Raw genomic sequence first — 27,389 nt, 5'->3', positions numbered from 1 at the left:
AGAGTGGCCTCATGGGTTACTTCATCCAAGGTTACTCATGGGTAAACTTTGATAAGATGGTCAACATGTTGACTTTCTCATAGAACCCTGTTTTTGGAAAGTACAAAGGGAGTGGATAGTCGTAAATATGCCAACATGAAAGTGATTTGACACAGTCTTGTGGGAGGCTGGAAAGATACGGTTGGTCTTTCAATCACGGGGCCTGGGCTTTTACAAAGCGTATAACTCCTTATAAGGATATAACAAGTTTCCAAAGGACATGAAAGGAATAAAAGTATACAGAAAGCAATCAAAACAGATCATATACTTGTTTATACTTGGTAATTGATAAAACAGCAATAAAGCACAAAAGGGGAGGGGGATCTCAAGCCATACATACTGTTACATATTTATGTGAATGTATGTGAATTACCATTCAGGTCTTTGCTTATCCGTGTGTAGTATATTAAGTTGTGGTGTAGTTGTTGTGGTTGGAGGGTCAGGAGCCCTTCTGAGGGAGTGGCCGGAAACGGAAGTGGCCGGAAACGGAAGTGGCCGGAAACGGAAGAGAAAAAGACACGAGGAAAAAGAAGGAGGTTTCGTTTTCCTCGCCCCGCTCCGAAAAAAGGTGGAAGCGACCTTGCGCGGCGTGGACAAAGCGGCGTTCCGAAACCCGTTTGGCGAGAGGAGTTACCTGGACGCGGAACTACCTTTTGACACGTCAAGTCCCCGTGAGTTCGTGCACGGAACCAAGCGGTCGCACGTTGGGCCGTGCGCGCGTTGCAAACCGCACTTGGTTTTGCCCCGTCTACAAGGACGCTTACGGATCGCACGTTGAGCCTCGCACGCGTTGCAAACCGCGCTTGGTTTTGCCCCGTCTACAAGGACGCGTACGGGTCGCACGTTGAGCCTCGCACGCGTTGCAAACCGCGCTTGGTTTTGCCCCGTCTACAAGGACGCGTACGGGTCGCACTTCGGGGCCTCGCGCGCGTTGGAAGCCGCGCTGGGTTTTGCCCCGTTGCTTGGCAAGGAGGTGCGCTGCAGCAGCTGTCCCCGGTACGAGACGGCACGTTTGGAGCACGTCCGCCCGGGGTTCGTTCAACCGCCCGTGTGCGGAGACGAGAGACATTGTGAGAGACATTGACCACGGAGGGAGTCAGGAGTGGGGCTCACGTGAGGAATATATAAGATGGCCATCTTAGAGTTAGTGTAGATGAGTTTACATCTTTGTAATATTGATTGTGCATTGTTGATGGTTGTTGATTGCTCAGGGAATATATTATTGATTATTCCGGATCCTTGGTGTGGGGTTTCTTCTTGACCGGAATTCATATTGATTGCGTTACGAAAGCGTATAAACCATATATCTTTCTGGCAGGGTCCCTCCCACGGTCCGGGGGTCACCAAGACCAGGTAGTTACCGGGAGGACCACGTAACAGAATTGGGGGCTCGTCCAAATTACGATTTGCGGTTTCGCAATGGGGTCTACGTCCGGGATTTAAAATTGTATAAAATAATAAAATAATAATATTTTTTATTAATTAAAATTTATTAATTAATCATTAATTGGTAAAAAATTTTTTTGAGAAATTGGGGAAAAGTCTTGGGTGAAGGTTAACAGGTGTTAACGATAGGCACCATGGCGTTTGTGGCACAGAACTTTGGGGTAACCCCGAGTGAGGCACAGTTCCGAGCATTGCTAAAGTCGGACCTCTTGAAATTGGCCAAACATTTTAACTTGGAGGTCCGAACTAATTTGAGGAAGGCAGAGTTGCAGGCCACGGTGATACAATCTATGGTGGGATTAGGAACATGGGACGAGTTAGCCTGGGAGTGGCTACCCGAAGAACCAGAAGACGTTGAGCTCCGGAAACTGGAGTTGCAATTACGGAGCCAGGAACGGATTAAAGAAGAAGAAAGGAAAGCAGAAGAGAGGAGAGAAGAGAAACAAGCAGAGGAAAGGAGAGTGGAACGAGAACTCCAGGAAAGGTTAAAAGAAGAAGAAAGGAAAGCAGAAGCGAGGAGAGAAGAGAAACAAGCAGAGGAAAGGAGAGTGGAACGAGAACTCCAGGAAAGGTTAGCAGAAGAAGAAAGGAAAGCAGAAGCGAGGAGAGAAGAGAAACAAGCAGAGGAAAGGAGAGTGGAACGAGAACTCCAGGAAAGGTTAGAAGGGAGAAAAGCAGAGGAGAGGAGAGCTGCAAGGGACCTCGAAGCAGAGGAGAGAAAAGCGGAAAGGGAATTAAAGGAACGTGACATGGAGCTTCAGCAAGAAATCAAATTCAAGGAGCTGGAGTTAATGAGAGAACGGGGAGAGGCACCACCCTTGCTGACGGGGTCGACACCTAACCAGAAAACCTGGGATGTGGGCAGACATGTGAGGCTGGTTCCACCGTTCAGTGAAAAAGAAGTCGCGAAATTTTTCCCACACTTTGAGAAAGTGGCTCGACAATTAAACTGGCCGGAGGAGGCCTGGACCATACTCGTGCAAAGTGTGCTGGTGGGGAAAGCTCAGGAAATTTATTCGGCGCTACCAATGGACCAATGTGCAGATTATGAGGTACTGAAGAAGCACATCCTCAAGGCCTATGAGTTGGTTCCGGAAGCTTACAGGCAAAAATTCAGGAATGCCAGGAAGAGGGAGAGTGAGACCCATGTGGAGTTTGCCAGAGTGAAAGAAAACATGTTTGATCGGTGGTGTGAGTCAAAAGGAGTCGGGAAAGACTTCGAGAAATTGCGGGACTTGATCCTGGTGGAGGAATTCCAGCAGTGTGTCCACGAGGACATCAAAGTGTACCTGCAGGAAAAGAAGGTACCAAAGTTGTGGGACGCAGCCACCATGGCAGATGATTATGCCTTAACCCACCGAATAGGGGTCCACGAACCTAACTCCTCGCCTAGATCTCCGCAGGGGAGGTGGGGAACAGCAGGTGCGGAGAACGACCATACATGGCGGCGGCCTCGAGATGATTATGGGGACAACTATGATACCCCACCGGTTCGAAATCGGAGGGATGAGGGCCCAAGACAAACTTATAGTTCGGGGGGCCCGAGGCAGACCACGAGTTTTTCCTCCGGGCCTACTTGCGCTTTTTGCAAGAAACCTGGACACTTGATGTCCAGTTGTTACCGCATGAAAAGCGAAGACCCAGAGCGGAGTCCGACTACTACGACTCCAAACGCAATGGCCATTGTGAGAAATCGCCATCAAAAGGGTTACCAACCATTTATTTCAGAGGGGTTTGTGTCACGGGATGGAGCCTCGACTAACCGGAAACCGGTTAGGATATTGAGGGACACAGGGGCACATCAATCTTTAATGCTTGAAGGCATTTTGCCAGGGTCCGAGGAGACGGCAACGGGGGATAGTGTTCGTTTACAGGGGATCGGGGGCGGTGTTAGTGCTCCCCTTCATGTCATCCATTTGGAGTCCGATTTGGTGTCAGGACCGGTCACCGTCGGTTTACAAGCCACGCTTCCTGTAGAGGGTGTATCTGTGGTTATTGGGAATGATTTGGCCGGGGGTCAAGTTTATGGTAACCTGAGGGTTGGTAAAGAGCCCAGCAGGGAAAATAACGCCACACCAGCTCGGGATGGCGACAAAAGTGCCAAGTTATTTGTAGGGGGACTGAACTTCAAAACAGAGGAAGAAGTTCTGACCTCTGTCTTCAACAGATATGGGCCGCTGGTGGAAGTGCGGTTGGTAAGAGACTGGGAAACGCAACAGTCAAGAGGGTTCGGCTTTGTCACGTTTGCCAGCACAAAAGACGCCAAAGAGGCAGAGAAGAATTGGAATGGCAAGGATTTGGAGGGTCGGACCATAACAGTAGGGAAGGCATTTCGTAGGCGTCGAGAGGTCTACAGGAGAGGACAACTGGGCGGTAGTTTTGGTGGTGGCCGAGAAGGAGACCGCTATTCATGGGACTACAGGGACCAGTGGTCCCACCCTAATTATTAGGGAAGTTCTGAGAAGTTGAAGCACTGAAGGCGGCGGAGCCGCCGAGCCAAGATTCCTACACGAATTAACCGTGAACGCCGTTCCTAAAGGCGTCCAGGTAGTGAACTTTCATGCACGGACTAACCGTGAACTCCACGTTCCTCAAGGCGCCCATGTAGAGAACTTTCCTGCACGGACTAACCGTGAACTCCGCGTTCCTAAAGGCATCCATGTAGTGAATACTCGGCTTGGCCTCCCGGAAAAAGTGCTATCGAGTTGCTTAACTTTGGATCTTTGATCAACCCTTAACCTTCATTCCCAAGATACGGACGGTCAAAGTCAGAGGGTCATGAGATGGAGTTTGATTTGGCAGGGACAATGTCGTTGTTGGTACTTAGTCCAGAGGGAGTAATCTGGAGGGGTTGTGGTGAAATTTTGGTTGCTTTATTTTTAAGTGATAACTGGGCCCGGGGGGAACTGATAATGTGGGGGGGGTTGAGTTATCTGGTTTGTTTCTCCAAATTGGCCGGCAAAGAAAGTTTTCGCTGGGTTCAAACTTTCTTTCTTGAAGGGGGGGAGTGTTACATATTTATGTGAATGTATGTGAATTACCATTCAGGTCTTTGCTTATCCGTGTGTAGTATATTAAGTTGTGGTGTAGTTGTTGTGGTTGGAGGGTCAGGAGCCCTTCTGAGGGAGTGGCCGGAAACGGAAGTGGCCGGAAACGGAAGTGGCCGGAAACGGAAGAGAAAAAGACACGAGGAAAAAGAAGGAGGTTTCGTTTTCCTCGCCCCGCTCCGAAAAAAGGTGGAAGCGACCTTGCGCGGCGTGGACAAAGCGGCGTTCCGAAACCCGTTTGGCGAGAGGAGTTACCTGGACGCGGAACTACCTTTTGACACGTCAAGTCCCCGTGAGTTCGTGCACGGAACCAAGCGGTCGCACGTTGGGCCGTGCGCGCGTTGCAAACCGCGCTTGGTTTTGCCCCGTCTACAAGGACGCTTACGGATCGCACGTTGAGCCTCGCACGCGTTGCAAACCGCGCTTGGTTTTGCCCCGTCTACAAGGACGCGTACGGGTCGCACGTTGAGCCTCGCACGCGTTGCAAACCGCGCTTGGTTTTGCCCCGTCTACAAGGACGCGTACGGGTCGCACTTCGGGGCCTCGCGCGCGTTGGAAGCCGCGCTGGGTTTTGCCCCGTTGCTTGGCAAGGAGGTGCGCTGCAGCAGCTGTCCCCGGTACGAGACGGCACGTTTGGAGCACGTCCGCCCGGGGTTCGTTCAACCGCCCGTGTGCGGAGACGAGAGACATTGTGAGAGACATTGACCACGGAGGGAGTCAGGAGTGGGGCTCACGTGAGGAATATATAAGATGGCCATCTTAGAGTTAGTGTAGATGAGTTTACATCTTTGTAATATTGATTGTGCATTGTTGATGGTTGTTGATTGCTCAGGGAATATATTATTGATTATTCCGGATCCTTGGTGTGGGGTTTCTTCTTGACCGGAATTCATATTGATTGCGTTACGAAAGCGTATAAACCATATATCTTTCTGGCGGGGTCCCTCCCACGGTCCGGGGGTCACCAAGACCAGGTAGTTACCGGGAGGACCACGTAACAATACATACATACATACATACATACATACATACATATATACATATATATATATATATATATATTGTTGCGGATATGGGATTTGCATCCATCCATATCCGCTTGTAAATATTCCCCTATTTCCTCAATACTTCCCAACTATCCCCAATCCCCCATTCCCTAGTCCCATTTTCTGTAAACAACACTCTGTAGACCCGACCTCCCCCTATTTCCCCCCATTAAATGTCGCATCCAGGTCCACCGCATCTCACGTAGACAACTATAGGACATCTTGCTAGTTATTCTTAGTCTATGTCAGTTAAGGACTCGTTTCCATTAATTCTGACTCTTCGTTGCACCAGAATGTGATTGTATGGCACCGTTAGGAAGTTTAGGACCTCCCAATACCTCCCCGCAGCTCTTCCTCACGGTTCAGCAACAACAACAACAACAACAACAACAGCGGCGGGCGCGGGGAGTGCGCGTCCTCACTCCGGCTTGGTTGGTAGGGGGTGTTGGGAGGGCACCAGGCCTTTCCAACGAGCCGCCATCGAACATGTGCTCGGCGGGGTTACCAAATAGGGGCTCCCTGTCAGCTCCTCGTCAAGGGCGGAGCCCGGTAACCCCCGCACCCAATAGAAGCGGCGGACCGGTCCCATCTGGGGCGGAGCCAACCAGCCGAGGGCGTGTCACTCCCCGCTGAGCATGCGCAGGAAGAGGGAGGTGACGTCAGATGCGCGCTGAGCTTGGAGAAAGAAAGACGCCACCTCCGAGCGCTGTGAGGCCTCCCTGCATCTCTTGGACCGTGCTTGATCCTGTCCCCGAGCCAAGGTGCACCTTGTGCTATCAACCTACCTGTCCTTCCCTGCCATCAATCCCTGTGTAAGTCAGCCTTGTTCCGTTTGTCTGTGGTCTGTCTGGGAGAGATAAGATTGTATCTAAGTGCCTATCTCTTCTGTGTCTTTTACCTCACTCTACCTTGTAATCTACCCCTTTTCTCCACCACTAATTATACCCTCCTCCGGAGGTCTTGAGAACTGTACCCCTTGCGTCGTTTCATTTATCCCAGTCGTTGTGTCCTTTCCAATCATTGATTTAGCGTAGCGCGATTTGGCCAACGTTCGGGTGGAATCGGGTGAGTTGGGGAAGAATCGGGGGAACTGTTAGGTCGCGGTGGACCATCCGCTCAGCCCATCATAACATCTAAACCGCGATCCGTAACAATTGGTGTCGAGGAGTGAGATACGAGGCCCGAAGCGCGCTTAACGCGCTCAAAATTACAAGCAGTTGGAAATTGTTTTGTTTTACAAAAAAACCCGAATTTTGAAAGTCGCGCTATGGCAGATCAAGATGGCTGGGTTCCGGTAGAGGAGAGTGAGGCAGGGTCGATCCAGGACCAAATTGAGGGACAAGAGGAGAGCGAAGCAGTGAGGGCGGCAGGTTGGCAAAATGGCGTCCTCGCGCACGAGGCTTCAGGCGCGCAAAATGGCGTCCTCGCGCACGTGGGTGTAGCGGCACCAAATTTTGCCACGCCCGTGACCGTAGCAGCGGCCGCAGCACCAATGAACTGGGGCCTATTCATGCAGCAGATGCAGGCCTTCATGGTCAAGGCGGATGAGGAGAGGGAAGAGAACAGGGGGATGAGAAACCAAATTTTAGGAATGGGGAACCGGATGGATGCTCAGAGTGAGCAATTGGGGGTAATGAGGGACGAAGCGAGGGGTACCGATGAGGGGTTAGACAATGGGATAAAAGAGGTAAAGAATGGGTTAACGGGGGTAGAAAACAGAATGGCCGCTCAAGAGAATCAAATGGAAGGGATGAAAAAGGGGTTAGAGGGGTTAGAAAACAGTATGGAAGGCAAATTGAGGGACATGAGGGACCAAGCGGAAAGGGAAGTTAAAAAAATGGGGCAGCAGATCGAGGGGGTCAGAATGGGGGTAGAAACTAAATTGGATGCTCACAGGGAGGAAATGGAGCAGATGAGGGTGGCATCTGGGCAGGAGATGCAAGTGATGGGAGAGGAGATCAGAAGAGGTGTGAGTGAGGAGGTCGGAGGAGTGCGCGAGGAGGTGAGGCACTGTAAGGAGCGCATGGAGAAGGAGGTGAGAAAGGGGACTGTAAAATTGCAAGGTGGTATAGAGGAGTTGACGCTGGGAGTAGAACAACTGACAGTGGGACAAAAGGAGTTGGGGGACCAGGTAAAGAGGAACACAGCAGTAATAGAGGGTTTTAAATCGACACAGAAGGAGATGAAAAAGGACGTAGGGGTAATTAAAAAAGAGTGTCAGACGGTACATGAGGACCTGACGAGGAAAATGAACAAGGTGGTAGAGGTGATGGAGGTTAAAGAGCGGGAGGTGCGGGAGCATATAGAAAAAAATAAGGTGGAGTTAGAGGAAGAACTTAAGGGGGCGCACGAGGAGGTGAAGGAGGTGACGCAGAAATTAGAAGAAGTGGAAGAAGGGGTGAGCAAAATTAAGAAGCGACGGAGAGAGGATAAGAAAGAGATAAAGGAGGAAGTAAAAGAATTGGTCCAAAGTCTGTGTTCGGATCGTGATGATGTGCTCATTAACCGGATAAGGGATTCGCAGGTGATGGAGGAGAAGCGAAGAGAAAGAGGACCCGGTGTAAGTGGTGACCAATATGGTCGTGCGTATGATGCGCCAGGTGATTTAATAAGCTTGGGGGTCGAGATGGACCCGGATGTTCGTGAGAGGCCAAGAGTGAGGTGTATGGCTGGTCCGGAGGGTATGGAACGAGGGTGCGAGCGAGAGGGTCCGGTGATGGGAGAGGTGCGAGGTGTGAGTGAGCAAGGTTGTGGTGGTATGGAATGGGTAGCGGGTTGCGGAAGTGTGACCCATGCATCGACACTAACAGGGGTAGTTTTTAGAGGGACAGGGGAGGCACGAGAGCCCCTTGGGGGTAATGTACTGTGGGGGCCCGGCCGGTTCGGCCCCGCGCTAAACCCGCAAGGGGCGACGCACGGGGTCCGGCAGGCGGGCAACGACTCACATACGAGGTGGTCCCACAAGGTCCCACTCGCGCCGTATGACGGTGGGTAAGGGTGGCATCCCTGCCACCCTTCCCATGATTGGGGGCAGATGCGCTATAGATTATGGGGTGTATGGCAGTGAAAACTAGCCCGGGTGGGTTAGGATATTGTGTGTAGGGATCTAGCGAAGATGACATTAGGTAACGTTAAGGTTAGTTAGTGACAAGGATACCTGTAGAGGGGACGCAGGTAGATTAGAGTGGATGATAATGACGAGGGAGCACAATAGTTTAAAGGGACGACTGGGAAGCGCAAGTTTCAGAGGGGAGTAGTTAGATGAGATGATGCTGTATGAGAACTGGACAGGTGTGTGGAGCAGTGTATGAGTAGGGAGTGTTGTGGATCAGCGCGAATGCGCTTGGGGGAGAGAAGGGTGCAGGCGGCACCAAGTATGAGAGCACAGGTGTGCAAGTACAGGTGTGTGAAATATATGGAGCAGAGGATGAGTGGAGTGGAGAGAGTTGGAGTAAGTGGTACGGAGTGGTGTGCATGGTGCGAAGGTGTGGATGGGGGAAGAGTGGACCCCTTTTCACGAGTACCCGGGGAGGGTAGTTTAAAGAATAGTTAGAAGGTATAGGTAAATTGTGGTTGGATATTGGCATTTGTGGTGCGGTTGCAGAATGGTATTGTGGATGGGTGCATTGGTGTGGTGAAATTGGCTGGTCGTGTGGCCTGTTAGTATGAGTGTGAATGGTTGGGCACTCCGCCACTGTTAGATGTCGGGCAGGTGAGGCCGCAGGTGGGCTATGGGAGCCGTTAGTGTCAGTGGGTGCCTGAGGATCCCGGGTGTGGATCGGGCAGCCCGTGCCAGAGAGGGCACTGAGGGGGTGAGAGTGCGAGAGGGCCTTCCCCAGTTAGTTAGGTTAGGGTGAGGAGCAGGTGAGCTCGGTAGGCAACAACAGTGGTGGAGGTGTGCAGGTGGGCGGACCAGCTGGGAGCGTCACACGACCCAGCCACCGAAATTGTGCGGGGGCACCGAGTGATGAATCGGGGGAGTGAGACCCCAACTTGAGAAGCACCACAGTTTGGTCAATGGGAATTGGTTTTTAGAACCCATAGTGTAAGTTGGCCAATGGATTGGCAGGGAAAGACCCCGGGTAATGTAAAGTTGTTAAAGTCATTTAGGAAATAGTTAGGATTGATGAACCTGTCGCACCATACGCAGCCACTTACCTGAGGTGATGATGATGACTCCACACCTGTGTTCCTTTGTTCTGTGTTGCAGGAAGGGAGAATTGCTGTGTGGATTTGTGAGACGCATCACGACGTGGATGAGACATTGGGGTGATTCCATCTCTCCCTCCTTAGGAGGGACTGATGATGAATTGGTGATGGCAAATTTTGATGTTGAGTTGGAGATGGCAAATTTTGATGAGAGTTGGAAATGGCAAATTTGATTGGTTAGGAGGGAGAGAAGACGAATTTGGTTTATGGGAGGAACGGGGAAGACAGTAGGGACGTTTGTTGATGTGTAAAGTAGATGTTTATGGGTAGTGTTGTGTTTTGTGGATACAGATAGGGGTAAGGGAGGGGCAATGTAGGTTACCTGGTGGGGGGGGGGGCGTACGGTAGGAACGTACCTGTCTCACCTGGTTCCCATGTGCCCCCAGTGTGCATTACCTAGTATTGCGTGCACTTTTGCGCCCTTACCACCTTACTCACTTGTCTTCTTTTGTCTCCCACCTCCGAGGATCTGGCTTTGGGGCAGAGAGAGAGGAGAGAGAGGTGCTGGCTCCGCAGTTGTGGGCCTGTACTTCCGCTGCTTGCTGCCTGGATCGATACACCAGATGGACCGCAATTTTTGTGGCCGCCCACAATGGACCGCAGTTCTTTTGCGGTCAAGCACCACCCGTGGATGGACCTCTGGGTCAACGTGGCACTTATGCCATACAGGTGAACCACTTTTAGTTGGCCCCCCTGACGGCCACAATTTAGAAATGGACGCGGTTGGCGCCTTTCTTTATTTCTAAAGAAGCCAGAAGGCCAAGTGCACTCCATGAAGGCAAGACCAGCGGCAGAACATCGGCCGGCTGCGACACCACCGGTGACCATGGACACTTGATTGTGCATTTATTATTGAACACTTTATTGGTGCACCGGATGGTGCTGACTGTGCATAATGGGGTGGTGCTTTTGGTGCTTGGACGGGGTGCTCTGCACATTATTAAAGGCCGTAGGGCCACAGGGCACTCGTGGGTTGGTGTATCGATGCTGGCATGCGTGCTCTCTCTATGCATAACATCTGCATGTGTTCCTCAAAGAACAGGTCCTGGATCGTAGTGTAAATATCAGTGTAGTCTTGTATAAATGATGCTCCCTACCGGCTGTATGTTTAGTTTGAGGATGCTTTCCGCGATTCGGTTATCCTGTGGGTGTGTTTCTGTTAGGAGAAGGGTGCAACGTCGCAGGGGGACATATTTACTCATTTGTGAACATCTGTAAAACTGTCGCACTCAGGGTTGAGTTAATAGTAGAGGGAACTACATCTGAGTGCCACACTAAAGTAGGTAAAAATTTATCGGGTCGGGACGCCCCGAGGTAGAGAAGGGTGCAATGTTGCGAATATGGGATTTCCATCCATCCATATCCGCTTGTAAATATTCCCCTATTTCCTCAATACTTCCCAACTATCCCCAATCCCCCATTCCCTAGTCCCATTTTCTGTAAACAACACTCTGTAGACCCGACCTCCCCCTATTTCCCCCCATTAAATGTCGCATCCAGGTCCACCGCATCTCACGTAGACAACTATCGGACATCTTGCTAGTTATTCTTAGTCTATGTCAGTTAAGGACTCGTTTCCATTAATTCTGACTCTTCGTTGCACCAGAATGTGATTGTATGGCACCGTTAGGAAGTTTAGGACCTCCCAATACCTCCCCGCAGCTCTTCCTCACGGTTCAGCAACAACAACAACAACAACAACAACAGCAGCGGCGGGCGCGGGGAGTGCGCGTCCTCACTCCGGCTTGGTTGGTAGGGGGTGTTGGGAGGGCACCAGGCCTTTCCAACGAGCCGCCATCGAACATGTGCTCGACGGGGTTACCAAATAGGGGCTCCCTGTCAGCTCCTCGTCAAGGGCGGAGCCCGGTAACCCCCGCACCCAATAGAAGCGGCGGACCGGTCCCATCTGGGGCGGAGCCAACCAGCCGAGGGCGTGTCACTCCCCGCTGAGCATGCGCAGGAAGAGGGAGGTGACGTCAGATGTGCGCTGAGCTTGGAGAAAGAAAGACGCCACCTCCGAGCGCTGTGAGGCCTCCCTGCATCTCTTGGACCGTGCTTGATCCTGTCCCCGAGCCAAGGTGCACCTTGTGCTATCAACCTACCTGTCCTTCCCTGCCATCAATCCCTGTGTAAGTCAGCCTTGTTCCGTTTGTCTGTGGTCTGTCTGGGAGAGATAAGATTGTATCTAAGTGCCTATCTCTTCTGTGTCTTTTACCTCACTCTACCTTGTAATCTACCCCTTTTCTCCACCACTAATTATACCCTCCTCCGGAGGTCTTGAGAACTGTACCCCTTGCGTCGTTTCATTTATCCCAGTCGTTGTGTCCTTTCCAATCATTGATTTAGCGTAGCGCGATTTGGCCAACGTTCGGGTGGAATCGGGTGAGTTGGGGAAGAATCGGGGGAACTGTTAGGTCGCGGTGGACCATCCGCTCGGCCCATCATAACATCTAAACCGCGATCCGTAACAATATATATATATATATATATATATATATATATATATATTGTTACGGAACCCAACGTCAGCCTATGGTTCCCCTTTGAGGAGGGATTAGTCCCCTTGCTTGTCACTGACCGACGTGGTCCCTGAAGCTGCACCGCGGCCTCCGAAAAGACCGGTGAGCAGCTTCGTTCGCGACCGCGGATAAGATGATACTGGATTGCCGAGCGGATGGCAGCCGCGACCCGAACCATTAACAATGACTAGACCCGATTCTGAACGTTGGCCAAATCGTGCCACAGATGTTCAATTTGGAAAAGACGAAGACGAAGGATGTGAAGAAGAAGAAGAAGAAGACAAAAAAAGAGTTTGAAATATGAATATGATTTATTTGCTATTTACAATCAAAAGAAACCAAGGATAATATAACAAATAAAATAAAGGATAATAAAATAATAAAATAAATAATAGGATAATAAAATAAAGCAGAAAGAGGGACGGACCAGAAGGACACAGTGAAACTTAGCTTACCTATGCAGTCTTAATTAATACCCAGGACAGAACAAACAAAGACGGACTCACACGAATGGGGAATTTGCAGGCAGGAATGATTGGAAGGAGGAATGGGAAGGTTCAGCTGGGGCAGATGATTCGGGCTTGATCCCGCACGGGACGTCGGGCTGGACCTCGACGGCCACCGATGCCACCGCAATCTGGTTCCCGCGGGGTAACGGGTCGAATCTGCCTGGTGGAGTCAAAACTGCTGGTGGAGCCAAAACTGCTGGTGGAGCCAAAACTGCTGGTGGAGCCAAACTGCTGGTGGAGCCAAACTGCTGGTGGACTCTTCTGCTTAACTGGCGCAACTCTCCGTGGGGATCCCTTCCTCCGCCTTTACCAAGCTCGTCTGGACTCTTCTCTCAAAGGCTTCTGCGTGCGCTTATATAACGCGCTTTTAGATCAACCCGCGCCACGCCCGTGATCGTATTTCCCCAGCCCTGGTTGGCTGGTCAGGGCTCGCTGGCTCCACCCTTTTGATGACGATGGGCGGGCCACGCCCTGGATTCGGCGGCTCCTCCCCCTTCTTCTCCGAGCCCACCTCGTGGCTAATGGAGTCACGGTGAAAACCGCCCAGCAGCTGCGGCGAATGCAGTTGGCAGTAGTGGCTTTGGGAATGGGAATGAAAGGGGATCTATCTATTTGAATTCGGTGCAATGGAGTGTCAATTAATGGAAGCCACAGCCTTAACCTACATAGAATAAGGAAATAACTACCAACAAGCAGGGAATCTATGATTGGCTAAACATGATTGTATATGACCTAACTACGGGACGCACTTTGACCTTTATACACAACTGGAGGACGGAGGGTGATATTTTACAATGTACTTATACAATAAAAAAACACAATCCTCATATCCACAACACTGCACTCTCCTCCTCTTAGGCACGTCCCGGGCCTATTACCTTTACGTTTAGTGTGGCACGTAGGTGTAGTTCCCCCTACATTTAACCTGACCCTGAGTGTGACAGTTTTAAAACATAAATAAATATGTCCCGCTGCTCCATTGCACCCTGCCTAACAGATTCACGCCCACAACTAACTGAATTGCGGAATGGTCTTCAAACTAAAACACTTACGGTGGGGGCGCATTATTTACAACGACGCTATTTTATTTACAAAACGCAACCCAGGACCTGTGATTGTTCTTTTGGGGGGGAGAGACAGCTTGCCCTGCATCGATGCACCAGAAAGCACTCACAACGCACCAAAAACACCATCAAGCACCAATCGGTGCAGTCACCACAGTTCAATAAAAATAAGCCGACAAACCCTGCTGGTGGTCTCTTGCTCTTCGGCTCCCTCTGCTGGCTCATGCTCTTCCAGATGTTGTCAACTTCCTTGCTGGCGGCCTATTTGGACTAATAAAAGTGCACAAAACGTGTCCTTTTTTTTTTTATGGCCCACAGGGCCGACTATGTGATTCACCTGTGTGGCATCGGTGCCCTGTGACCAAGGTCCGCCAGCAAGATCTCGGGCCTTCATGGCCGGTTCCAGCAGAGGGGCCACGCCCCAACCCATGGGGTCCATAAGTGGTGCTCAGCCACAGACATGTGGTCCATAAGGTGGTGCATCGATGCAGACAGCTGGTTCCGGGAGTTTCGGGCGCACAATGGCGGGCTGCCGCACGCTCCCCTCGGCGCCCAGTCCTCGTGTGGAAGACAAGGGGGGGGGGGGGGGGGGGGGGGGAAGACAGGTGAGCGAGGGGTAAGGTCACAAGGGTACACATCAATAAAGGCAATGCAAGGTGAGGTGCGTATGGAGACGGAGCGGAGAAAAGCTCGTCCCTACCATACGTCACCCCCCCCCCCCCCCCCCCCCCCGTTACCTACTCTACCCTTGCCCTTACCCCATATTTACAACAATCTACACATTACAAATTCGTCACTAATGTCTTGTCTTCCCCATATTTCCCCTGTACCAAATTCGTCTTCACAATCCCACTAACCAAAATTTGCCATCCCCAATTCATCATCAATCCTCATAAGGAGGGAGAGATGGAACACGAAGCACAATGTCACACCCACGTCATGATGCGTCTCACATTCCAAACATTTGCACAAAATAATAAAAAACCACCTGGCATGGTGTGGAGGTACGTCATCTCAGGTGAGTGGATGCAGATGGTGCGAGGAGATTTCCATCCTAACTATCCTCTAACTGACATTAACACACTTTACACTACCCGGGGTCTTTCCCTGCCAAACCATTGGCCATCTTGCACTCTATGCGGTTTTAAGAACCAAATTCCCATTGACCAAACTGTGGTGCTTCCTCAATTTGGGGTCTCACTCCCCCGATTTGACTCCCTGTGCCCTTGCACAATTTCCGGGCTGGGTCGTGCAGCTCTCCCAGCAGGTCTACCCACCTGCACACCTCCACCACTGTAGTTGCCACCCGAGCTTACCTAGCTCCTCACCCTAACCTATCTAACTGGGGAAGGCCCCACCTGGCTCTGTCACCCCTCGGTGCCCTCTGGCACTGGGCTACCCGGGTCCGTCCTCCGGATCCTCGGGCCCCATCCACAACAACTCTACCGGCTCCCAAAGCCCACCTGCGGCCTCACCTGGCCGACATCCTCACAGTGGTGGAGTGCCCATAACTACAAATGGTCACGCAACTACCACAACCCCCAAGGAACTGCAGCCGCATGCAGCTGAAGCTCTGAGGGAGTTGGTGACGTAACGTCATGGTCAAGGACCATAGCCTTCAACTGGCATCGTTCCGAGCATAACTCCCAAGGGATTCGGACCGGCATGCAGTTGGAACCCCAAGGGAATTGGTTACTCCGGACACCAGGTGGGGAAACTATGGTGCGCCATGATCATAACTACAAATTCAGCCACACGCCCTCCCATTTCCACGTCACTAATGCACCAATCCAAACTCCATTCTTCCATCACGCACTACAGATGCCAATATCCAACCACAATTTACCTGCACCCTCTACCTAACTCTTAGACTATCCTCCCCGGGTATTCGTGATGGGGGTCCATCCTCCTTTCCCCCATCCACACCTTCGCACCATCCACTCCACTCCACAGTTTCCACCATACTCACTCCACGACCATCCATTCCCTACTCCATATACTCCAGACCATTTATTCCATACACCTGTTCTCCATTCACCTGTTCAGTTGCACACCTGTGCAATCACCTGGTGCTTCCTGCACCCTCCTTCCTCCCTGGACCATTTGGTCAACACAACACGCAATCACCACTACTCAGTCATACACTGCTCCATGCACCTGTTCAGTTGCACACCTGTGCAATCTCAATACAACTCACAATCACAATCATTTACTCATACCCTGCTCAATACACTTTCGATACTCAAACACACGGCATCATCTCATCTAACTACTCCGCTCTGGAACTTGCGCTTCCCAGTCGCCCCTTACATTATTGCGCTCCCTCGTCATTATAATCCAAACTAATCTACCTGCGTCCCCACTACAGGTATTAAAGTCACTACCTAACCTTAGCGTTACCTATGGTCAATCTCTAGGTATCCTAACCCTCCCGGGCTAGTTTTCACTGCCAACCCCATAACTAGTGCTCTTTTGCCCCCGCTGTGAGGGATGGCAGAGTTGCCATCCCATCACATCGGGTATCTTCCACTATCAATGTTGCTCTCCAAATTCCAACCAATCAAAAATTTTCTATCCCAAAAGTTTGAATCCAAAAACACTATCACCATCATCACAGTCCGCTATATCCTAGCCTCGGTGCGTCATGACATCATTAAACTCGGCTTCGTAAAGCCGAGCAATGAACGCGGGTTGCTTGGTGCCGGCGGCTGGATCCGTCCGGCCTCCGGTGCAGGGAAGGAGGTTTACTCGGGCCGAGATCCCACGCACCATCTCGGCACGGAGCCGTCCAATGGCCCGATCTCGCCCTGCCGGAACGCCGCAACAAAAAGGGGTCGCCATGACGACCTTTCCTACCGGGCCGCCCGCTCCGCCTAGCGGAGCACGGACGCGGCCGTTCAGAGCGAGGCCGGGCGTGGATCCCGCACGGCGGTTCTTTCGAAACCGCCGCGGGTCCCCACGGCACACGAAGCTGCCCGGCACGCACCGAAGGCCCGCTTCGGCTATAGGTCGCTCTAACCGCTAACCCGGTTAGCGTCGATGCTCCACTTGCATGCTTACACCCCGCAGCCCGTTCCTTGCTCATACATCCAGCCGTTCCCATGCTCCTCGTCATTGCACCTTCTCTTACACACTCAGGTACACTCATTCCGCTCACAGACTTGGTCACACACCTGACCACCGCACACACTCGTCGTTCGCACACCTCACCAACACACCTCTTCGTGCCCCCTCCTCTGTGACAACCACGGGTGTGCACTCACTTGCACACCCAATCACGTGCCTCACTACCAATTCCAGTGTGCATTCCCATACGCGCTCTACCATTCCAGTTGTGCATCCTTCCATTCCAGGTGTACATCCTCTCTCACCTGCCACAACCAACTCACGCTCCGTGTCACTCGCACTACTTTTACCACCACACTCGGTCGCGCATTCACCCTTACTCTCGACCGTGCACTCTGTCCTCATGCACCCCTTTGTTACACACCTTTCTCGCGCATCCTCTTGCGCATACTCTCCCGTTACACCCTCCGTAATACTCACCACAGGTGTGCCTGCTTTCGTTACATCCCCTGTAACACTCCCCACGACGCGCTTCCATGTGCCCCCCCGCACACGCGCTACGACCAACTCACTCTCGACAGCACACTCACTCCTCGGCACGCACTTTTTCCTCACACACCCCATAGTCGGACATTCTCGCACACCTCCTCTTTCGCACTCCGTACCTGTCGCACACTTTACCAGCGGCCTCTCACGAACACCCGGGTCCAAACCAACTCCCAAGCCGACTGAAGCTCCCCTCACACCATATACATTTCCGCGTACATCGCCACTCACCTCGGCACCTCGTCTCCGCACCTCCTTCGCCACCTGCAAACTCTTTATCTGGTTAGCGAGCACACCATCACGATTTGAGCACCGACTTTGTACATATTCCATCACCTCCTCCCTTATCTCCCTCTTAGTTTCCCTCCTTCTCTTCTTAATTTCACTCACCCCCTCTTCCACCTCCTCTAATTTTTCCTTTACCTCCTTCATTTCCCGGTGCGCCTCCTCAATTTCGTCCTCTAAGGCCACCTTGACCGTTTATATGTGCGTCCTCACCTCCCGGTCCTTCGTCTCCATTACTTCTGTCACCTCGTCCAACCTCTTCGTCAACCCCTCATATGTACCATCTGACATTCCTTCTTTGTCGCTATTAATTCGTTCTTGATGTCTTTTTGTGTCGCTTTTAACCCCCCGATTATTGCAGTGTTCTTTTCCACTTGGTCCACTAGTTCCTTTTGTCCCACTGTCAGCTGTTCTACTCCCCTCGTCAGACCCTCTATGCCCCCCCTGTAACCTAGCCGTATTATTCCTCACCTCTTTCTCCATATGCTTCTCACCTCGCTTTACCTCCTCGCGTACCCCCGAGACCTCCTCGCTTACACCTCGTCTTATTTCCTCCCCCATCTCCTCCATTCCTTCAGTAGATGCCGCCCTCATCTGTTTTAATTCATCCCTCTGAGCATCCAATTGACCTTCTAACCCGATTTTCACCTCCTCTATCTGGTTCCCCATCTGTTTGATTTCTCGGGCGGATTGCTCCCCTATTTCCCGCAATTTGCCTTCCATCTTATCTTCTAGCCCCGTTAACCCATTCTTCACCTCTTTTATCCCTTTGTCTAACCCTTCAAATTTATTGTCCAACCCCTTAAAATTATTGTCTAACCCCTCAAATTTATTGTCTAAACCCTCAAGTTTATTTCCCAACTGTTCGCTGGTACCCCTCGCTTCGTCCCTCATTTGGCCCCTCATTCTGTTTTCCATCCCTTTGAAATTATCGTCTGTTTTTACCATAAAGGCCATCATCTGTTTCATGAACAGGTCCAGATTCATTGGCATCTCGGGCTCAGCTGCTGCGACCACGGGCGCGGCTAAATTTGGTGCCGCTACCACCACGTGCGCGAGGGCGCCATTTTGCGCACCTGATACCCCCTCAACCACCTCCTCATTGTTCTCCTCCATTTCTTCCCTCTGGTCCTGGGTTACCCCTAACCCCTCTTCTAATTCCCCCACCGGCATCCCGCCGCCTTGACTATCCATGGCACGATTTTAAATTTAAGATTTTCTAATAAAAATATTTCGGCCCACTCGTAATTTGAGCGCACTAAGCGCTTCAGGTCCGTATCTCACTCCCAGACATCAATTGTTACGGAACCCAACGTCGGCCTATGGTTCCCCTTTGAGGAGGGATTAGTCCCCTCGCTTGTCACTGACCGATGTGGTCCCTGAAGCTGCACCGCGGCCTCCGAAAAGACCGGTGAGCAGCTTCATTCGCGACCGCGGATAAGATGTTACTGGATTGCCGAGCGGATGGCAGCCGCGGCCCGAACCGTTAACAATGACTAGACCCGATTCTGAACGTTGGCCAAATCGTGCCACAGATGTTCAATTTGGAAAAGACAAAGACGACGGATGTGAAGAAGAAGAAGAAAAAAAGGGTTTGAAATACGAATATGATTTATTTGCTATTTACAATCAAAAGAAACCAAGGAGGAGGAAGGATAATAAAATAAAGCAGAAAGAGGGACGGACCAGAAGGACACAGTGAAACTTAGCTTACCTATGCAGTCTTAATTAATACCCAGGACAGAACAAACAAAGGCGGACTCACATGAATGGGGAATTTGCAGGCAGGAATGATTGGAAGGAGGAATGGGAAGGTTCAGCTGGGGCAGATGGTTCGGGCTTGATCCCGCACGGGACGTCGGGCTGGACCACGACGGCCACCGAAATCTGGTTCCCGCGGGGTAACAGGTCGAATCTGCCTGGTGGAGTCAAAACTGCTGGTGGAGCCAAACTGCTGGTGGACTCTTCTGCTTAACTGGCGCAACTCTCCGTGGGGATCCCTTCCTCCGCCTTTACCAAGCTCGTCTGGACTCTTCTCTCAAAGGCTTCAGCGTGCGCTTATATAACGCGCTTTTAGATCAACCCGCGCCACGCCCGTGATCGTATTTCCCCAGCCCTGGTTGGCTGGTCAGGGCTCACTGGCTCCACCCTTTTGTTGACGTTGGGCGGGAGCCACGCCCTGGATTTGGCGGCTCCTCCCCCTTCTTCTCCGAGCCCACCTCGTGGCTAATGGAGTCGCGGCGAAAACCGCCCAGCAGCTGTGGTGAATGCAGTTGGCAGTAGAGGTTTTGGGAATGGGAATGAAAGGGGATCTATCTATTTGAATTCGGTGCAATGGAGTGTCAATTAATGGAAGACACAGCCTTAACCTACATAGAATAAGGAAATAACTACCAACAAGCAGGGAATCTATGATTGGCTAAACGTGATTGTATATGACCTAACTACGGGACGCACTTTGACCTTTATACACAACTGGAGGACGGAGGGTGATATTTTACAATGTACTTATACAATAAAAAAACACAATCCTCATATCCACAAAATATATATATATATATATATATATATATATATATATACATACATACATACATATATATATATATATATATATATATATATATATATATATAATATATATAATATATATACATACATACATACATACATACATACATATATATATATATATATATATATATTATATATATAATATATATACATACATACATACATACATATATATATATATATATATATATATATATATATATATATATATATATATATATATATATATATATATATATATATATATTATATATATATATATATATATATATATATATATATATATACATATATATATATACGTGTATATATATAATATATATATATATATATATATATATATATATATATATATATATACATATATATATATATACGTATATATATATATATATATATATATTATACGTATATATATATATATATATATATATATATATATATATATATATATTTATATATATATATATATATATATATGTATATATTGTTGCGAATATGGAATTTGGCCTCCATATCCGCTTGTAAATATTCCCCTATCTTCTCCGATACTCCCCAACTCTCCCCTTACCCCATTCCCTAGTCCCATTGTCTGTAAACAACACCCATTAGAGCCGATCTTCCCCTTCATTCCCCCATTAAATGTCGTGCCCAGGTCCCCCGCACCACACGTAGACAATTATAGGACATCTTGCTAGTTATTCTTAATCTATGTCAGTTAAGGACTTGTTTCCATTAATTATGACTCTTCGTTGCACCAGAATGTGATGATATGGCACCAGTAGGAGTTTAGGACCTTCCCATACCTCCCCGCATCTCTTCCCATCATCTCAAGCTCCAACAACAACCACAACAACAGCGGCTTTGCGTCCTCACTCCGGCTCGGTTGGCCGCCATTGAACATGTGCTCGACGGGGTTACCCAGAAGGGGGCTCCCTGTCGGCCCCTCTCGTCAAGGGCGGAGCCGGTAACCCCCGCACCCAATGAGAAGCCATGGCCGATGCCATATGGGGCGGAGCTAACGAGCGAGGGCGTGACTCCCGGCCGGATATACGCGGCCCCGCGCCGGACGTGACGTCAGATGCGCCCCGAGCTTGGAAGGACAAGACGCCACCCTCCCGAGCGCTGAGCGACCTCCCCGGCATCTCCACCAAAGTCGCGACCCACGAGCGCTGAGCGACCTCCCCGCATCTGCTGGACACCACCGTACGTGATTCTGTCCCTGAGCCAGGTGCACCTGAGCCATCGACTGCCGCTTTCCTGGCCATCAAATCCCGTGTGAGTCAGCGTTGTCCCGTTTATCTGTGGTCTGTCTAGGGTTAATATAAGGTTGTGTCTAAGTGCCCACCTTCCTATGTTTCCCTCTTGTCCCTGTAATCCAACCTTTTTCCGTACGAATATACTTGAGAACTGAACCCCTGGTGTCGTATTGTGTCATTATAACCCAGCCGGGTGTCTTCTCTTTCCTATTGAGCCAGCATAGCGCGGCTTCGTCGACGTTCGAGTACAATCGGGTAACTTGTACGGATACGGCGGCCATCCCGCTCGGCCCACCATACCATCAAAGTCGTATCTGTAACAATTGTGTCGGGAGTGAGATTCGAGGCCCGACCAAATTTTGAAAAAAAAAAAACGAATAGAGGAAAAAAAAAAAATTTGGTCAAAGTTTGGAGCGGCCGAAATTTGTTTTGTTTTACGAAACTCGAATTTTGCAAGTCGCGCTATGGCGGATCAAGACGGCTGGGGTCCGGTAGGGGAGAGTGAAGCAGGGTCGGTCCAGGACCAAATTGAGACACGTGAGGAGAGCGAAACAGCGGGGGTAGCAGACGCGCGAAACGGCGCCTCGCACATAGCTACGGCGGCCGCACCCGCTGCACAAGTGGGAGGGATGGCCCAGATGCAGGTCCTCATGGAGCAATTTATGGCGCAAATGCAGGCGTCCCTCAAACTGCAGAGTAACCAATTGGGGAACCGGATGGATGCTCAGGGTGAGCGATTGGAGGGCCAAATGGGGGTAATGGGAAACCAAATGGGGGTAATGAGGGACGAAGCGAGGGGTACCGGTGAGAAGTTAGACAATAATTTTGAGGAGTTAGACAAGAAAATTGGGAAGTTAGACAATAATTTTGAGGGGTTAGACAACGGGATAAAAGAAGTGAAAAATGGGTTAATGGGGGTAGAAAAATAGAATGGCTGCCCAGGAGAATCAGATAGAGGGAGTGAAAACTGGGTTAACGGGGGTAGAAAACAGAATGGCCGCTCAAGAGAATCAAATAGAGGGAGTGAAAAATGGGTTAGAGGGGTTAGAAAACAGTATGGAAGGCAAATTGAGGGACATGAGGGACCAAGCGGAAAGGGAAGTTAAACAAATGGAGCAGCAGATAGAGGGGGTCAGAATGGGGGTAGAAACCAAACTGGATGCTCACAGGGAGGAAATGGAGCAGATGAGGGTGGCATCTGGGCAGGAGATGCAAGTGATGGGAGAGGAGATCAGAAGAGGAGTGAGTGAGGAGGGTCGGAGGAGTGCGCGAGGAGGTGAGGCACTGTAAGGAGGGCATGGAGAAAGAGGTGAGAAAGGGGACTGTAAAGTTACAAGGGGGCATAGAGGACCTGACGCAGGAGGTGGAGCAGCTGACGGTGGGACAGACGGAGTTAGTGGAGCAGGTTCAAAGGAACACTGCGGTATTAGGAGGATTAAAAGCGACACAGAGAGAACTAAAAGATGACTTGGTGGCGACGAAGAGGGAATGTCAGATGGTACGTGAGGGACTGACAACGAGGTTGGACGAGGTGGTAGAGGTAATGGAGACGAAGGACCGGCAGGTGAGGACGCACATGGAAACGGTCAAGGTAGCCTTGGAGGACGAGCTTGAGGGAGACGTACCGGGGAATAAAAGAGGTGAGGCACAAATTAGAAGAAGTGGAAGAAGGGGTGAGCGAAATTAAGAAGCGACGGAGAGGGGATAACAAAGAGATAAAAGAGGAGATAAAAGAATTGGTTCCAAAGTCTGTGTTTGGATCGTGATGTGCTCATTAACCGGATGAGGGATTCGCAGGTGATGGAGGAGAAGCGAAGAGAAAGAGGACCCGGTGTAAGTGGTGACCAATATGGTCGTGCGTATGATGCGCCAGGTGATTTAAGAAGCTTGGGGGTCGAGATAGACCCGGGTGTTCGTGAGAGGCCGTTGGTGAAGTGTGCGACAGGTCTGGTGTGCGAAAAAGGAGGTGAGCGAGAAAGTCCGACTCTGGGGTGTGTGAGGAAAAAGTGCGTGCCAAGGAGTGAGTGTGCTGGCGAGAGTGAGTCGGGTCGTAGCGCGTGTGCGAGGGAGCACGTGGAAGCGCGGGGTGGTGAGTGTTACAGAGGGTGTGACGGGAGAGTGTGCGCAGGAGTGTGCGCGAGAAAGGTGTGTGACGGACAGGAGCATGAGGAAAGAGTGCGCTGTCAGAAGTAAGGAAGAGTGTCCACCTGTGGTGAGTGTTACAGAGGGTGTAACGGGAGAGTGTGCGCGAGAAAGGTGTGTGATGGACAGGTGCATGGGGAAAGAGTGCGCTGTCAAGAGTAAGGGTGAGTGCGCTGTCAAGAATGGTGGTGAGAGTAGTGAGAGTGACATGGAGCGTGAGTTAGTTGTGACAGGTGAGCGAGGATGTACACCTGGGATGGAAGGATGCACACCGGGAATGGTGGAGCGTGAGTGGGAATGCACGCTGGAGTTGGTGGTGAGGCACGTGGTTGGGTGTGCGAATGAGGGCACACCTGTGATTGTCACAGAGGAGGTGACAGAGGAGGGGGCGCGAAGAGGTGTGTTGGTGTGGTGTGCTACCAACGGATGTGTGCCAAAGTGTTCGGTGGTCAGGTGTGTGACCAAGGCTGTGAGTGGAATGGGTGTGCCTGGGTGTGTAAGGAACGGTACAAGGAGCATGGAAACGGCTGGAGGTGTGAGCAAGGAACGGGCTGCGGGGTGTAAGCGAGCAGGTGAAGCATCGACGGTGACCGGGTTAAAGGTTAGGTCGACTTTTAGCCGAAGCGGGCCCTCGGTGCGTGCCGGGTTTCGCGTGCCGCGAGAACCAGCGGGGATCCGAGCCACGGCGGGTTCGAAAGGACCGCCGTGCGCGATCCGTGCTGGGCCTCGCTTTGAACGTCCGTGCTCCACTAGGCGGAGCGGGCGGCCCGATAGAAAGAGTCGTCATGGCGACCACTTTTTGTTGAGGAATTCCGGCAGGTCGAGATCGGGACATTGGATGGTTCCGTGCCGAGAAGGTGCGTGGGATCTCGGGCCGGGTAAACCTCCTTCCCTGCACCGAGTGCCGGACGTGTCCAGCCGCTGGCACAAAACAACCAGCATCCATTGCTTGGCTTTACGAAGCCGGGCTTTGGACAGGGATTGGCGCACCGAGAGGTATTAGTGAGTCGACTGGGTGATGAGGTTAGTGTTTTGGACCCAAAATTGGAGAAAAACAAAATTTGATGATTGGCAAGGGATTGGCAGTAGTGATTGGCAGATGATGGGCAGTGATTGGCCAAATTTTTGATTTGTTGAAATTTGATGTGCAAAATTGGTAGTGAGAGACCCCCGATGTGGTGGGATGGCAAATCCACCATCCTTCCCATGTGGTGGGGCAAATGCGCAATAGCTTATGGGGTGTATGGCAGTGAAAACTAGCCCGGGTGGGTTAGGATATGGTGTGTAGGGATCTAGCGAAGATTGACATTAGGTAACGTTAAGATTAGTTAGTGACTGATACCTGTAGTGGGGACGCAGGTAGATTAGTGTGGATTATAATGACGAGGGAGCGCAATAGTTAAAGGGACGACTGGGAAGCGCAAGTTTCAGAAGGGAGTAGTTAGCTGAGATGATGCTGTGTGTGTGAGGATTGAACAAGTGTGATTGCACAGGTGTGCAACTGGACAGGTGTGTGGAGCAGTGTATGAGTAGTGAGTGTTGTGGATCAGCGCGAATGCGCTTGGGGAGAGAAGGGTGCAGGTGGCACCAGGTGTGAGAGCACAGGTGTGCAGGTACAGGTGTGTGGAGAGAGTTGGAGTGAGTGGTACGGAGTGGTGTGCATGGTGCGAAGGTGTGGATGGGGGAAGAGTGGACCCCTTTCACGAGCACCCGGGGCGGGTAGTGTAAGTGTTAGGTAGAGGGTGCAGGTAAATTGTGGTTGGATATTGGCATTTGTGGTGCGGTTGCAGAATGGTGTTGTGAATGGGTGCATTAGTGTTGTGGAAATGGCTGGGCGTGTAGCCTGTTAGTGTGTGTAGTTGGTTGGGCACTCCACCACTGTGAGGATGTCGGCCAGGTGAGGCCGCAGGTGGGCTCTGGGAGCCGGTAGAGTTGTGGATGGGGCCCGAGGATCCGGAGGATGGACCCGGGTAGCCCAGTGCCAGAGAGGGCACGGAGTGGGGAGAGCGCCAGAGGGCCTTCCCCAGATAGGTTAGGGTAAGGAGCAGGTAAGCTCGGAGGCAACTACAGTGGTGGAGGTGTGCAGGTGGGTAGACCCACTGGGAGAGGTACACGTCGCAGCCCAGAAATTGTACGAGGGCACCGGGAGATGAATCGGGGGAGTGAGACCCCAAATTGAAAAGCACCACAGTTTGGCCAATGGGAATTGGTTTTTTAGAACCCATAGTGTAAGAGGGCCAATGGTTTGGCCGGAGAAAGACCCCGGGTAGTGTAAAGTTGTTAAAGTCATTTAGGAAATAGTTAGGATTGATGAACCTGTCGCACCATACGCAGCCACTTGCCTGTGATGATGATGACTCCACACCTGTGTTTTCTTTGTTTGTTGCAGGAAATGAGATTGCTGTGTGGATTTGTGAGACGCATCACGACGTGGATGAGACATTGGGGTGATTCCATCTCTCCCTCCCTAGGAGGGACTGATGATGAATTGGTGATGGCAAATTTTGATGTTGAGTTGGAGATGGCAAATTTTGATGAGAGTTGAAAATGGCAAATTTGATTGGTTAGGAGGGAGAGAAGACGAATTTGGTATATGGGAGGAACGGGGAAGACAGTAGGGATGTTTGTTGATTTGTAAAGTAGATGTTTATGGGTAGTGTTGTGTTGTGTGGATACAGTAAGGGGTAAGGGAGGGGCCATGTAGGTTACCTGGTGGGGGGGGGGCGTACGATAGGAACGTACCTGTCTCACCTGGTTCCCATGTGCCCCCAGTGTGCATTACCTTATATTGCGTGCACTTTTGCGCCCTTACCACCTTACTCACTTGTTTCTTCTTTTGTCTCCCACCTCCGAGGATCTGGCTTTGGGGTAGAGAGAGAGGAGAGAGAGGTGCTGGCTGCGCAGTTGTGGGCCTGCCCTTTCGCTGTTCGCTGCCTGGATCGGTACACCATATGGACCGCAATGTTTGTGGCCACCCACAATGGACCGCAGTTCGTTTGCGGCCAAGCACCACCCGGGGATGGACCTATGGATCAACGTGGCACCTATGCCATACAGGTGAACCACTAATAGTTAACACCACCAAGTGCACCACAAGAAGAGCAAGAGACACCTGCAGGGTTAGGGGTTGTTGAAGTTATTTTTATTCCAATGAACAATGGTGACTGCACCGATTGGTGGTGGGGTGGTGCTGTTGATGCTCGGGAAAGGGTGCTCTGCACGTTATTAAAGGCCGTCGGCCACAGAGCACTCGTGGGTTGGTGTATCGATGTTGGCAAGCGCGCTCTCTCTCTATGCATAACATCTGCATGTGTTCCTCCAAAAACAGGTCCTGGATCGTAGTGTAAATAGCAGCGTAGTCTTGTAAATAATGCTCCCTACCGGCTGTATGTTTAGTTTGAGAATTCTTTCCGGATTCGGTTATCCTGTGGGTGTGTTTCTGTGAGGAGAAGGGTGCAACGTCGCAGGGGGACATATTTACTCATTTGTGAATATCTGTAAAACTGTCGCACTCAGGGTAGAGTTAATAGTAGAGGGAACTACATTGCGTGCCACACTAAAGTAGGTAAAAATTTATCGGGTCGGGACGCCCCGAGGGTAGAGAAGGGTGCAATGTTGCGAATATGGAATTTGGCCTC

Source organism: Myxine glutinosa, chromosome 7 (genome assembly GCF_964187855.1).
Source record: "Myxine glutinosa chromosome 7, kmMyxGlut1.1, whole genome shotgun sequence".
Taxonomy (NCBI): domain Eukaryota; kingdom Metazoa; phylum Chordata; class Myxini; order Myxiniformes; family Myxinidae; genus Myxine; species Myxine glutinosa.
Note: the sequence above shows the minus strand (reverse complement) of the source record.